Raw genomic sequence first — 15,716 nt, 5'->3', positions numbered from 1 at the left:
CCTTCACTGTCTACTGTATCATCCTCTTGTGGGGGAAGATGGCCTCCCTCAGCTCCATGCCTGTATCCCACCAGTTCAGCCACCCCCTGGCAGAAAAAGGAGTCTCTTTTTCTCGGCAGTTTCAGTAACAACCACACCAGAGTTTAGATTCATGGGACACACTTTAGTCCTTGTGCTCAAAACCTGAACCCATTAATGTGGCTATTGGCAATAAATGTACTTACTAGGTAGTTGTGGGTCATGCACACACCCTGGATCCAGGACAGGGGCTGTGTGTCATCCCAAAACAAGACCTGAGGTTGAAAAGGATGCAATTCCTCAAGAAAGTGGGAAAGTGCCACCAGATATGGGAAAGAATCTTGGGAAGGACAAAGAGCTGCTGTCCAGTAGAGAAGGTATGAGCTATCCCAGCTTCATCCTCTTGACTCATCTTTCTTCTTTCCCTACCTATTATGGCATTTGACCCTCAAACACACATTGAAAAAGTAGAGAAATGGGTACCATCAGCCTCACTGAATGGGTGAAAAAATCTGGGCTTCAGAGAGATAGAGTGACTTACCTTGTGGTCACAGAGCAAGACGGTATCAGTATTTAAAAACTTTAATTTAGGATTGCAAATAGAGGACCTAGCAGGCAGTCAGTGGGTTCTGGGACTGGTACAGGAGATCCTAGTTGCTAAGGCAGTGTTTAATTTGGGTTCCCCAAAAGCATACACCAGGAAAAGATCTTGGAAGCAGGTAGCTTATCTGGGAGGTGATCCCAGGAAGCATCAGTGAGGCTGTGGGGGCAGTGAGGCAGGGAAGGAAGGAAAACCAACAAAAGCTGTGATCATGAGGGGGTTACCGCTGGGACTGCTGGAGCTCAAACCCCCCAGAGCCCTCAGAGGAACCACACAGCACCAGCCTCAGAATCATCCCAGAGGGATGGGACACCTGGGGGCATTTCTTCACTTTCTGAAATGATTGGGAAGTCTGTGAGAGTAGAAGTGGGGTCCCTCTCGGCTTTTGAGACACCATATCTGCAGCTGCCCCAGGGATCTGCAGGTGTAGCTGGGAAAGTAGATTCCCTGGGATGTTGGAAACATCCTTGAGGACTAAAATCCAGAATTCGGATTTTGCCAGAGTCTTAAATCCTCAGCAGCATCTCTCTGGGCCTCAGCTGGACAGGATGCAGTGGTGGGATCATCAAAGCACAACAGAGATGACCCGGGGTCATCACCTAAAGACCCGACCCAGGTCACCCTCCCATCTGGCTCCCCAAAGTTACCCCAGCCCGGCCCTCTCTGCCCAGAGGTTAAACTTCCCTCCCAGGGACCTGGAAGTCCAAGTGGTCAGCACTTGGAAACCCTCTCCTTTTAAAGTACTCTCCCTTCCTTCCTTCTCTCATGCACAATAGAGAAAGCCCCACAATCATTAATCAGCCAGGAGCCTCCAGGGGCCGAACTGCAGGATTTCTAAGCCACGAAAAGCTCACATCAAAAGCCACTGCTCCATTTGGATCCCGATTTGCTATCGCTGAAGCTTCAGAGCGAGGTTCAGAACTTATAAGATGCAGAGTAATTAGGTTGGAGGGGAAGGGGGTAAGGAGACACTGAGGACATCCTTGCTGTCCTCAAGGTTTAGCTGGTAGAGGTGTTTCCCTTGCAGCTTCTTTGTTCCCAGAAGAGATGGCCGGATTCTTCTCATCTTCTCCGGGAACCTCAACAACTCAACAAGACCAGCTACATAATTGGCAGGACCCAGCACAAAGTGAAAATTGGGGACCCCTTATTCAAAATTATTTAGACCAGCCATGACTGGTCCTCGACAACAGATATGTCTAAACCAATGAACGAGGTCCTTAGACCGGCTCCCTGGGGACTCTGTCTCTGATGCTGTACCCCCTCCCCAAGCACCTCTTTCCCATCTTCCAGTTTTATTATTTTCATTTTCTTATCCTGCCCTGAAAATATTTTAAAACTGATTTGTGCCTGCATTTATACCTGTCTGCCCCAAGAGATTGTAAGTGCAGAAAGGACAGGGGCCAGGTCTGCCCTGGGCTCCACTGGGTCATGCACAAGGTCATGCACGGTGGACTCAGAGGCTTCTGGAAGGGGCTCAGTGTATGCCTGTGCCCTCCCCGGGGTGATGGCTTCCGCTCTGGCCCATACTTTCAGCTGAATTCTTTGCCTTTCAGCCCTAACAAGTGATATCAAGAAACCTGCATGGTTTGCCCTTTCGGCCCACTTTACAGGAAAAGGATATCCTGCAGAAAATTAAAGAAAGGTGGGATGTTTAACAAAACCCCATAAATAAGCCCCTGGCAGGTCTGGATGACTCTGCCTTCCACGAGGTCCAAATGTCATGTTTTATTTCCAGTCAATTGCCAAAAAGAGCAATCACACCCCAAATGCCCAGCCCCCAATTTCATTTCCCAACACCACACAGTGTCCTGAAAAAGCTGTGGGAGACTGTCTGCAGTACCTGCTGGTGCTGAAGAGATGCATCACACAGCACCCAGAATTTCCACTCCTGGTCTACACCCAACAGAACAGCCCATGTATGTCCACCAAAAGGCACACACTAGAATGTTCCTGGAGGCATGATTCAAGACGACTGCCCAAATTCCCACCGAGAGAACAGATACGTAAATTGTAACTGGAACCCTATGGAGTAATGAGAATGAGTGTTCATAGCAGCTTTGTTCATAATAGCCAACAGATGGAAACAACCCAAATGTCCATCACTGGGTGAATGGATAAACAAAATGTGGTCTAGCCATACAATGGAATATTGTGCAGCCATAAAAAGGAAAGAAATTCTGACATATGCTACAACTTGGATGAACCTCAAAAACATTATACTGGAGCGAAAGAAGCTAGACACAAAAGGTCACATCTTGCATGATTCCTTTTATATGATATATTCAGAATAGAGACAGAAAGCAGATTAGTGGTTGTCAGGGGCTGAAGGAAGGGGAGAATGGGGAATGATTACTTAACGGACACAGAGTGGTTATCTGGGGTGATTAAAAAGTTGAAACTGGAGAGAGCTGGTAGTTGCACAACATTATGGCTATGCTAAAAACCACAAAACCATACATTTTTAAATGGTTAATTGTACGTTATGTGAATTTCATCTCAAAAAATTTAAAACTTACAATGAATATGTTAAATAATTATGTGTTCTAGCACTTTACATGTATTCAGTCATCAATTCTCCTCACAGCATTTTACACATAGGGAAACCGAGGCACGGAGAGGCTAAGGAACTTTCCCAAGGCCCCCGAGAGAGTAAGAGGCAGGGCTGGGGTTTGAACTCAGAGGCAGGTCACAATGGAACCTAGATTATAATCCATGCTCAGTTTGCTGTGGAAGACACCTGGGGAAACAAAAGGTTCTCCCTGGTGCCCAATGAGCCAATAGAACAGTCCTCCCAACCAAAAAGGTAGATTCAATGAGGGAAAGAGACCAGAGCTATTAGAGGGGTATGCTGTGAGCAAGAGGAGCTGGGAAAAGGAAAGGGAAAGGAGCCAATTAAGATTTCACTTTCAGGAGAAAACCCCCCAAATGCAGATGGCACAGGCTGGCATGAACACTGCAAGAGCCTGGTTTTTTGTTTTTTTTTTTTAACCTTCCTTTTTCCTCAAAGCTTCTAGAAGCCAGAGAGGGGGAGGGAGGTGAGAATCTACATACATCCCAGCATGCCAGCCTGGGCCCTGCCAATGAACTTGACTTGTCTACAGCTTCTAAACAGCTGGAAAAATGTCAAACTGTCATCAGTGATTAAAGTGGGATTTTCCAAAGGTTTCAAAAATATTTCAGGATTCAATGCCTTATTCCTCTTGCAGAAACTAAATACGAGCAGCGTTCCCTTAATGGGTGGAATCACGGAATCCGGTTCTTTGTTGGTTTTCCTCTCTGGGCTTCAATGGTGGTGTAGCATAGACCTGGCTATTCTTTACTGTGGCTTCCTTTGAAACCTCAAGCAGGTCGTCTTGACTCCTTCCATCTGACCAGAATTCTGGTTGGCCCATCCACCTGCCCAGTGACGGGACCTCATCCCCTTCTGTGTGCAGGACCGGTGCAAAACAAAAATGCAGGGCCTCTTGCTCTAAAATTACAGAGAATTGCAAGATGGTGACAGCAAATCAAAGAAAGCTCAGGGCCCTTGTAAGCACGCCACGAAGCCAACCCTGTCTGTACACACTCGGTCTATGCTGGAACCTAGAACCCAGTTGGTGCCCAAGAAACATTTACTGAACACACATCTTGCACTTGTCATGATCTCTCGGAGCCTAATTTTGCCTCCTGGATGGTGATAATTTTTTTTAGTATTTATTGAGTGCTTACTAAGTAGAAAGTATTATCCTTAGCACTCTACATGAGTTAACTTTTTCTCACTAAAATGCTATGTGGTAGGAACTATTATTGTCACCACTTTACAGATGAGAAAACTGAGGCACGGAGCCTTGAGTCACTTGGCGAAGGTTACATGGCTGGGATGTAGGCTGGCTCTGGACCTTCTTACTGAGTTAGGATTAATCATACTTATGCAATCAGATAGTCTACTCCTTGAGACCAGGACTCGATGTCCTGTTCCTCTTTGCATCTTCTTCCCTTCTCCACCCCCAAAAGGAGCAAGGTTTGGGAGACACCTATGAATCCCTTCCTGCAGACAGCATTATAGGGGAGTCTTTTTGGGCCAGGCCCAAAGTCTGGCCTTGAATAACAGTAGAGATTTGCTTTCCTCTTTCAATGGTCCTAGACGAAGATGGATGGTGTGGCTAGAAGTAACAGGTGGTCAGGGGAATTCACCCACCAGCATGGCATGGGAACTGTCCAATCAGAGTGAACCCCAGAAACCCAGGTGGCCCCTGGGCCACTCCTTAGGCCCTGTGGCTGTGGACCCTAGGCCGGACATCTGGGGCAGCAGAAGGGCCCTAGGGGTTCAGGGTAAGGCAGGACGGGTGCATTTCAGTATTTTAACAACCAGAATGACTGTGCATGGACACACCCACAGAATGGCCAGGGGTGTGGTCCTACCAGAGAAACACATTCTAGTTCCCCACTTACCTCCCATGATTACAGAATTCTCTCTTGCGTTCTCAAGGGCACCCTGCCGACTTCAGCCTCTAAAAGCTAATTTAAATCCACAAGCATTTGGCATATCCAAAGTAAGCCAGACACCAAGGGGGTGCTGGAGGGGGCTGTGGATGAAGGAATGAATGCAGCATTCTGGAATATGACTGAGATCATGCTTGGGTGCTCAGTTAATACCTACTAAGTTAAACTAAACTGAAATCAGAGACCCTTCCTCAAGACAGACAAGCTCAGTTAAACCTGTTGTTCCGGATTTGAAAGTCATTGTATTGGTTATCTATTGCCATATTTGTAAGCAATAGTTTAAAATAGGGAGTAGCAAGCTTTTTCTTGAAGGGCCAGGTGGTAGATATTTTAGGTTGGCTGGTACACGGTCTCCACCACAACTACTCAAGTCTGCTGTGACCACGCAAACTAATAGGCACTACTGTTTTCCAATAAAACTTTATTTTTATTTTATTTCCCACTAGCCCCTGGCTTCAGACAACAGACATCTGTTATTTCACAGTTTCTGAGGGGCAGAAATCCAGCTGTGGCCTGACTGGATCCTCTGGCTCAGAGTCTCTCCTGAGATTGTCGCCAGGCTGTCAGCAGAACTGCAGTCACCTGAAGACTTAGCTGGGACTGGAGAAGCTGCTTTCAAACTCATGCACGTGGGTGCTGGCAAGTTCCTCACCATGTGGCCCTCCACACTGGCGGCCTGAGGGGTCTCACAAGATGGCAGCTGGTGAGCTGAGAGAGAGTCAGAAAGGGCCAAGAAGGAAGCCACAGTCTTTCTAAACCCAATCTCAGAAGTGGTATCCATTGCTTCTACTGAATTCGATTCCTGAGGAGCAAATCACTTAGGTCCCACCTATAGGGAGGGGATTACACTAGGGGAAAATATCAGGAGCTGGGGATCCGTGGGAACCACCTTGGAGCCTGGCTACCACCGTCATTCGTTTTGTCATTCAATGTACCAAGCTTGGGCTAAGTCTGAGAATACAGCAATGACAAGAAGGTACTGTCCCTGCCCTCCTAGTCCTGCCAGACTTTTTTTTTTTTTTTAATTTTTCCTTTTTTCATAAAACAGAGAGAGAAACAAAATATGAAAACAAAACAAAAAAGTGAGGCAGTTCCTCATATAATAGAAAAGGTTTCCTAGTATTCCCTGCTGTCTAACTCAACCAACAATCCCTATAATAGAGATCAAAAACCCAAATGCCTACTGCAGCCAGTCAGGCAGCATGAAAAACTGAAGAGCTCTCAGCCCCCAACAGTAAATGTGGCCAACAGACAGCCTGGGTCTCTTCCAAAGGGAGCCCCTACTCAAGCCCAGTCTCTTGTGGGCTTTCTAGAATTTGGGTCCAATGCTACCAGATCCAATTTTTCAAGAAGAGCTTAATAATGGGATTTTATATTCAATCTCCTAATTTTGAACTATGGGCAATGGTGATAGATTGTGTTACTGTTTACCTATTCTGTGTCTGTCTTAGCACAGTCTTCCCCAAAAGTGAGTCCTGAGTCCAAGGCTCACAGGCAGGTGGTTTATTCTGGAAACTGCTCCCAGATGTGAGCACAAGACCAGGAAAGTGAAAGAGGGAAGTCACACAGGAATGTGCTATTGGGTTGACTATCACTAGAGATGCTCGAGTCCTTCGAGAAATTTACAGCATGCATCTCAGAACTGCCTGCCCTGGGGCAGAGGAAGGAGAATTTATCCATCAGTTTCCCCCCTCTTGGCCAAGGATGCCCCAGCAAGTGTAACTCCCCTGCACTTCCAGGTTGCAAGTGTGTGAGGACCAACAAGTTCTGGCTCGGACCCCAGACCAAAGTATCAGAGATGCAAGAGGAGGGACAGAGTAGGTGCTGCCAGTTGGAGCTACTCAAAGCTGGTTGAAGCAATGGCTGGAACAGGAGGTGGGTCTGGGAGTATTTGAAGTGGCACACAAAAGGAGCCCCACAGAGTGTCCCTCCCTGCAGGGATTCATACATCCCTGCCTTGTGGAACTTTTGCATAGCTACAGGACTGCTTAGCCCAATGAAATATGAGCATAAGTAACACGCTTCACTTCCAGGCAGAAGCTTTAAAAACCAGTGCGTGTTTCACTGTGCTGTCTTTGCCCTCTGTCATGACCTTCAGTAATACTCCAGATGGAAGTTCCTCTGTCAACCTGGATCCTGGAGTGAAGACGACATAGATGGGAGCCATAGCCAACATGTAGAGTGTGTGGTTATCAGCCATTAAGATTTGGGGTTTGTTTATTACTGCAGCAAAACCTAGCTTAGCCCAACTGAAACAGCAACACCTAAAAAGAATTTTAAAATTGTGCAAGACAAACAAAATACGCCAGAGTTAATCCCAAGGCCACAGTTTTGCCTCAGAAGACCAAAGTTCTAGCTTAATAAATGAATGAACAAAGGTGCTTGAAGTTCAGTTTGCAAGCTGTGGGGGGGGGGGGGGGGTGCGTCTCTGCTCTATAATGCCATGGCTTTGGTGCCAGCCATCAGCAGACAAGGAGGCTTATGACGAGAAGCCTAGCTCCAAGTCTTTCAAGCTGAAAAGCTTTATGAGAGGGTGAGATGGACATATTAAGCCAAAAGGATGGACAGTTTGGGCCTTCTCTCTCCATCGGAGATCTGAGAGAGCAGATGGGGCTGGAAAAGAAAAAGGAGGCTTCAGGATGAAGAGCTGAATTCATGACCTCCCTTAACACTTAAGAGGAGGGGACAAAGACCCTTATACTCACCCCTTGTGGGTTCAACATGGGTTCCCAGATCAGCCCTCTAGGTTTAGCAATATCACCAAATAAACATCAACATGTAGGCTGACTACAGAGCTACCGAACTTGTTCCTCCCTCTGTCTGGATCATCACAGTGGGAACGAAATACACTACGAGCTCCAAATGGAATTTTAAATTTTCTCGATGCCACGTTCAAAAAGGTAAAAAGAAACAGATAAAATTAATTTTAACAGTATATTTTATTTAACCCAAGATAGCCAAAATATCATTACAACACATGGTCAATATTAAAAAATTAATGAGACTTTTTACATTCTTCTCTTTTCATGCTGTATTTGAAATCCAATGTGTATTTTACACTTGCAGCACATCTCGATTTGGACCAATCGCATTCCAAGTGCCAGATAGCCATATTCAGCTAGTGGCACCTGCATGAGATTGAGCGGCTCTAGAGCACACTTCCCCCAGATTTGTCATGCCTGGTTCCTACTCAGCCAAAATGTCATTTCACAGATACCTTCACAGATTGTGCCATCTAAAGTAGCTGCCACCCCCCAGCTTGCACTATCACATCTCTCTTACTGTTTGTGCTATTTTGTGGGACTTGGCAGGACCTCAAATTGCCCTGCTTATTTTCCTGTTTAGTATCTGATTGCCCCACTAAAATGTAAGCCTCATGACAACAGGGCCCTACTCTGTCTAGTTCACAGCTCTATCCCCAGGACTTAACACGTTTCCTGGCACTTGTTTTGTATCTATCACAAAGAAAGGGAGGGAAAAAGGGAAGGAGGGATGAAGCAGACTTTCTGGTTTGACATTTTTAAGATGTCAAACTTAAAAATGGGAATCAACAAAGGGCTGGGGTTCAGAAGGGGGAGTCAAGAAGGGACTGAAGCTGGGAGACGAAATCAAGAAGAGGCTGGGGCTCCCCACTGATTATTGCTGTGAGATCAGCCTTTCTATTCTCTTCCCAGAATCTTGAGGAAAAGGCCCAGCTGGGGGCTCCTGGAGAACCTCTCCAAGGGGATAGACAGAGCTATTCATTCTCAGGACTCCTACATCCCTGCCCTCAACTTTCTCCACTATGGAAAAGCAGCTCCCAGCTAAACAAGAGAGTGGCAGAGGAAAAGCAAAGACGAGGCACTGCGGTTCCCAATTCACACTGTCTCCCAGTTCCTTCACATTAGAGAAACACCTCTACCAGCCCAGGTGTCCCATTTTCCACAAACTGAGGCGGCAAGGCCAGGCTAGCAAATTCAACCTGTCTACAGGGGGGAGAAGTGGGCCAAGTAGGGACTGGGGTGAACGGTGAGCACAGCCATGAACTCTAGGTGGTGGTTCTCATAAAGGAGTACGGGCTTGATATTTCTTAGCCTTCCAAGTTTTCAAACATACCCTGAAATCTAGATGTTTGAATAAAAGTTCAATTAAAACAAAACAAAAAACACCTTGGAAGTGAAAAACAAAAAACAAAATAAAGTCTGTGACCAGAGGTAATCTCCAATTGGCAACCTCTGATGCAGAGCAATTCTTTAGCTTGTCTTTAAGAATCTGAAATTTCGGAACAGTGTGGTTTGGAACAAGGCAACTCTGGTCCATTAACTCATGCAGTTAGACTGAACCAAAGAAGGCAAGGAATACGTCCAAATTCCCATAGATAGGCCAAAGTGAACCTACTCCCCAGCCCCAAGCAGGGATAATGGATTCTTGACCCCAGTTGTACTTAGGCCCAGGTCCCCCAAATATTTGCATCATGTGAGGATTGAGGGTGCACCAGTTTGAATGTAGTATGTCCCCCAAAACGCCATTATCTTTGATGCAATCTTGTGTGGGCAGATGTTTTAGTGTTGATTAGATTGTAATTCTTTGACTGAGGGTTTCCATGGCAATGTGGCCCACCCAACTGTAGGTGATAACTCTGATTAGATAATTTCCATGAGGGTGTGGCCCCGCCCATTCAGCGTGGGCCTTGATTAGTTCACTGGAGCCCTATAAAAGCTCAGACAGAAGGAGCAAGCTTATCACAGCCAAGAAGGATACTTTGAAGAATGCACAGGAGCTGAAAGAGGACCTGCAGATGAGAGACAGTTTGAAAACAGCTGTTGAAAGCAGACTCTTGCTCCGGAGAAGCTAAGAGAGGACAAACACCCCAAGAGCAACTGAGAGTGACATTTTGAAGAGGAGCTACTGCCTAGAGAGGAACGTCCTGGGAGAAAGCCATTTTGAAACCAGAACTTTGGAGCAGACGCCAGCCACGTGCCTTCCCAGCTAACAGAGGTTTTCTGGACACCATTGGCCATCCTCCAGTGAAGGTACCTGATTGCTGATACGTTACCTTGGACACTTTATGGCCTTAAGACTGTAACTGTGTAACCAAATAAAACCCCTTTATAAAAGCCAATCCATTTCTGGTGTTTTGCCATCTGGCAGAATTGGCAAACCAGAACAGAGGGGGAAGGAAGGTCAAGCAGCCAGTTGCCATTTTCCTTCAGTCAAACTAGAGACTTGTCTTCAGTATTCCCTCCCAAACTCCCAGCACACCCCCAAAAGACCCTGACCTTCCTCCCAGAGGGATCATAGTTAAAAACATCAAAAGAGTTGGGGTCCAGTCTAGGCTTTGCATTCTCTCTAAGCTTCACTTTCCCCACCTCTAATATCAGGACTGTTGCTAAATCATGTCCTAACTTTCTGCACTTTTCTTCCAGTGCCACCGTAAGCCAAGGTACACAACTTGGTGAGCACTGGAGGACTGAACTTCAGTCCCTCTCAGCCCCTCAGGGGGTGCTCTTGTACAGTGAACATCCTATACAACCATACATGGCCGGTCTGGATAGCCTCTCACTGGTAGGCCCATTGTGAGAATTAAATGTGATAGATACTGTTTGAAAAAGCATAGCACAAGTAGTTGGTAAATTATAAGAACTCAACATGTCACTGATTTATTTTTTTATCTTAAATTTTCTTAAATACTCTCAACAGAGAATGGCACTGGCAGCCCCTAAGCAAGTGCAGCTCTTGGGGTCTTCATCATGATTTTAGGTAGTGTAGAGACAGAGAATTAATGAACATTAAATAGTCAGAAACATTCCCTTTTCAATCCTCTCATTTCTTTTGAGAAAGATTCAGTCTTTAACATCTCCAACCTTGGCTGAGCTAAGCGACAGCACATACACACACTTCTAGAAGTCTTTCCAAGCAAGTAACAGGCTTGCTGTACTAACATTGCTTGTTTTCTGTTGGGTTTATTTTTACAATTTCCCTTTATGGAGAGAAATAGCTGATTTTTTATTTACAGTAGTAGTATCAATTTTTTTCCTGAAAACATGTATTTATGTTTTGAAAACGAATCAGTTTAAGGAAAAAATGTTAAGATAGAATAGGTGGAGGTGGTAGTCTTGAAGTTGGGTAAGATGTAAGACCACTCTAGACAATTCCAGATAAGGCCAAACCTTGACATCTTTGCTTTTGAATCAAGAGCTCTCCACTTCCCTAGTATAAAACGAGAAGAGAAGAGACTTGAGGGATTAGTGCAGATGTTTGTTAAAGACAAGGGGATCCCTCGCAACAGTGTCCTTTCCGATTTCCCAGCAAGGCGTCCTTCGGTTCCCTCGAAGCCCAACTCATAGTTTGCGCGGTCGAAACTCCTGACTTCCATAAACCTTCCCGTTCTGAACGGCGCCTGGGTCCTGTCTCAGCTCCGCCGACCTTCTCAGGGAGGGACCGTCCGTGCACCCCCCGGCTCGGGTCTGCTCCGCTGATCCCAAGCAGGGGCTGCTTCCCGGTAGCTGAGGACTCTCCCTTGGCCAAGCAATGGCAACACCCTTCCGAGATTAACGAGGAGCGAACGGAGCAGGGGTACGCAATGCGGCTGTGTTTGATCCCACGACGTGTCACTCGGAATCGCAAACAATTTATTGCCGTTAGACGACATTGTGAGGCGCTAATTTCCTCGTGGCGCTCCATCACGGGCCTCTAAACATCAGGGGAGGGGACTCAGAGGCCCGTGGGCAGGGGGCAGGGGGCAACCATGGCGAGCCAGGCGGGTGTTCCCGTAAAGAGGCTTTAATGAGGGCAGCGCGGCCGGTCTTTGCGGAGAAGTCCGAGGAGGCGGCGGCCGGGCCGAGCGCTCGGCGAGGTCACCTCCTCCCCCGGGTCCCCGGCGCACGCGAGCTTGGTGAGGGCCAGCTGCGGCCGCCAGGCCCAGTGCCCACCGCGGGGCTCAGTCGTGCCGGCGCCACCCTCGCCCTCTCCGAACTGCGGTAGGAAACGCAACATTTCCATGCAACAATGCAAACCCGCTCATTATCATCTCCTCAATATGCATGAAGAAAATGCGCGACGCTGGCCGAGCCCCATCATGCGGCTCTGGCCTCGGCATCCAATAAGGCGACATACTCATCTCCCCTGATGGATGAGGAGGGGGCCGCAGATCCACCAGGACAGGTCCCAAGAGGGACAGGAGAAGAGAAAACACACGAAGAGGAGAGCCTTAGAGGCAGATGGAGAAATCGAAGAAGGAAATAGGACAGGGTTACAGTGAGAGAGAGGAAAGAATGAGCGAGAAAAGGGAGGTGGGTCGTGGGGGGGGGGGTGCACAGTCACAAAGTCAGGGAAAAAAGACAGCACATAAGGGACTGGGGGGGCAGAATTAAGAAAAGTGAAACAAAAGGCAGTTCCGAGAGAACAGAGAAAAAACGAATGAGGCAAAGGAGGAAGGAGAAGAAAAATGAATGATCCAGAAATCGAATGTATTGAAAGTTTGAGAGATGGACTGAGGGGCAGAGAAAAACAAAGGATGTGTGGGAGGAGGGGAGCGAAACTGCTCAAGTCAGGTGGAAAAAGGATGATCCTGCAGAAGAAAAAAAAAAAAAATCATTCGCGCTGAGGACCAGGTTTTTCCCATCCAGGCCCTTCTGGGCGCTGCGCGTCGCCGGCGGCTGGGAGCCCCAGGGGCGCGGGCCAGGAGGAGGCGCCGGGCGGAGCCGTGGAGCAGGGGGTCCGCCGGCCAATCCAGCGCTCCAACTCGGGCAGCCGGACCAGCTCCGGGTGCCCAGGCCTGGCCAAGAATCCACCCCGCGAACCGCCGCCACCACTGATGCGGCCGCTGGAGCCGCCTCTCCCCAGCCGAGAATGAAGTTGGCAAAGTTTCCCCCAAAAGTTTCCCCGGCGCTTCTTCGGCCCAGGGAGGGCCTCCGAGGTCCCGGCATCTTGTGGGGAGCGGCAGCCCGTCCCGGGGCGACTCTAGAGACCCCGACTCGCGTCACCTGGGATGCTAGGGTCCAGACTCCTGGGCCAAATGTGATCCCTCCGGGTGCGGGCGCTAGGCCACGGACTTGGGCGTCCCTGCGGCTGCTAATAGCCGAGAGAGAGAACGCGGAAGAGCGCGGGAGAGGGAGAGAGAGAGAAGGAAAAAAATATTCTCAGCTCAATTTAAGTCTCATGGAAAGGGCTTACAACTGTAATTAAATCATTAAATTCTTGTCTACGCTTCACAGAGCGGAGAGAAATTAACTTCCCACCAACCTCATTTTCTATTTGAACATGAAATAATGATTTTCTGCCCGTCTAATTACAAAGCCAACATCTGATCAAGCCAGCATCCAGAGGGGATTATCGCATGCACGAGTATTAGACCTCATTACCAGCTTGAGTGCAAAATTATTACATCTTGTAATTGGATGGTGAGATTTATATACAGATCGGCCCGGTTTCTGTAAGATTGTAATTACAAGCTTCGTTGGTTAGCTACTTATCAGAACTTTGCAGGAAAACAAAACAAATGACTGAGGAAAACGAGCATTTCATTAACCTGTAACCCGAGCGCGGGGGGAGGGAGCGGTGGGAGCGCGCGCCGCGCCGTCGGCAGGAAGCTAAGGGCGCGCGGGAACTCCCGGCCTGGGAGGAAAGAATAGAAGATGGGCCTCGGCAGGGCGACACAGGGCTGGAGCGACACCCTCCGAAAGGGACGGGCGCGCACCTTGGGGCTGGCCGAGGAACGGGCAGGAAGGGGGCCTACTGGCCCGGGGCTCCTGTGCCTTATGCAGCGCAGCCTCTGAGCCTGGAGGGCCGCGGGCGCCGGGCACCCGTCGGGCCGCGACTCCGCGTAAGCGCGTCCAGCGCCCCCAGCTGTGTGCCAAACGTGTGCGATCGACACCCTTTCAGTGCACTCACGGCGCCCTGGGCCGCAGTGAAAGAGCGTCTACCGCGAGCCTCCGAAGCGCTTTGTTCGCTGGAAATTTGGAAGAAGGAGATGATGGAAAAGCTTCTGAGTGCCGCGCGTTTGTGCGCGCACGTCTTTCTCAAATCAACTTCCCATACACCTGCTTTTCCTCCCTGTGCGAGTGTGTCACTTTCACCTAATTTTTTGGGTTTAAAATCCCTGGGAAAGGCTCGGCTACCCTCGGACCCGCGAGTTCAGTTCGGAGCCAGATTCCACTGATTCTATCTTTTGGGGAGCCAGGGCCATGTAGGGGCCCAGCTGCCTGGGACACGAGTCTCGACGAGGGCGCGGATTGCCCAGGCCAGGGCAGGGCTGTTCCCAGCTGAACACTGGGGTGGAGGGGAAGCCGCTTGTGCTCTGGGCCTGGGGCGCGGGAGGGATCTAATCAAGCGAGGCTCTTGGGTCCGCGTCTGGGTCTGGAGGCGTACCCTCTGTGCGATGGGCGCCCCCGGGCCGGCATGGCTGGTTCGCTGAGAACAGCCTCGCCTCTCGCCTGGCCTCTTTCCCGCCCGGCACAGTCGGGCGCGGTCAGGTCCATAGCTGGTTAATGCGTAAAGAGCGTCTCTGAGGCTCATCAGTGTTTCTTTCTGCTCCTTCTCGAAGAGCTGACTTAAATATCGGGCGCTTCACCTACCACTTACAGAACAGCCCCAATTCCTCTACCTCCGAGTCTTGCTCTCGGCTCCATCACTTTGTGCAAATTCTAGGACCTCAGTACTGTCGAGGCTCGAGGTCTGACACCCAGCAAACATCCCGGGAAATAATGTTACCCTCCATTTTGTAACTCCAAAATATTTCTCGAGAAAGTGAATCCAAGATTCCCATGACACTCGCTGGGAGGCATAACCAGAAACGAAATCAGGCGCCGGAGACAGATATTCCAAGGCCAGAGCAGCCCATGACAGCTCCTTTTCTGGCGAGGCTCCAGCTAAGGCCAACTCCCGGCACCAGGCAGAGCGGGTGGGGATGGGATACGCGACAAACAGCTCTGGCCCAATTTGAGAATGCCAGACCCGTTTCCCCCATTGAACCCCAAACCTGGTCTACCCCAAACTTTCTCTCCACCCCTCCACCCCCCAATTTTCTCGGGCTTTCATACCGACTGGACCCGCCGACTTGTGAGAAGACTGGTGGAGAGGAGCGGGTAGTGGAGTAGGGTCACAACTGAGTGCCCGCCAGCGGTGGAACAGCCCTTCTTTCCGGACTTGGACTTCCCACAACTGCTGTGACCAGAGACGCCCGGGGCCAAGACCCTTCGATCCCTCCACTCCAGTGAAATTCGTATTCGATTGCTCGATCAGTTAGCTCTAGGCGGCGGGTTGCCGCCTCCGATTCCGGGCTGGCAATGCGGCGGCGGGGTGGGCGCCCCGGGGTCGTCTCCCGAGTGCGCCTGCTGCAGGCCCGGCCCGCGCGTTGGTCGCCGCTTTGGCCTAAAGCGCTCAGCCCCAAGCTGCTGCAATTCTGGGAATTTCAATTCCCGCTCTCGGCTGCACTCCCTAATCCACGAAGATAGGCGCCCGGATACCGGGATTTCAGATTTGATTTAGGAAATAGTCCACCATAAAACCAAAAGTCTCGCCTCCCATCCATCCCCACCCGAAGCGGTGGGAGGACCCTTGCAGGGAGGGAAAAAAAAACCCACAAAAACCAACAACAAAACTGGCGGCGCAGGGACCGGGAAGCAGGGGAAGG

Source organism: Choloepus didactylus, chromosome 22 (assembly GCF_015220235.1).
Source record: "Choloepus didactylus isolate mChoDid1 chromosome 22, mChoDid1.pri, whole genome shotgun sequence".
Classification (NCBI taxonomy): Eukaryota; Metazoa; Chordata; class Mammalia; order Pilosa; family Megalonychidae; genus Choloepus; species Choloepus didactylus.
The sequence above is the reverse complement of the archived record's forward strand: the minus strand, read 5'-3'. Positions refer to the sequence as shown.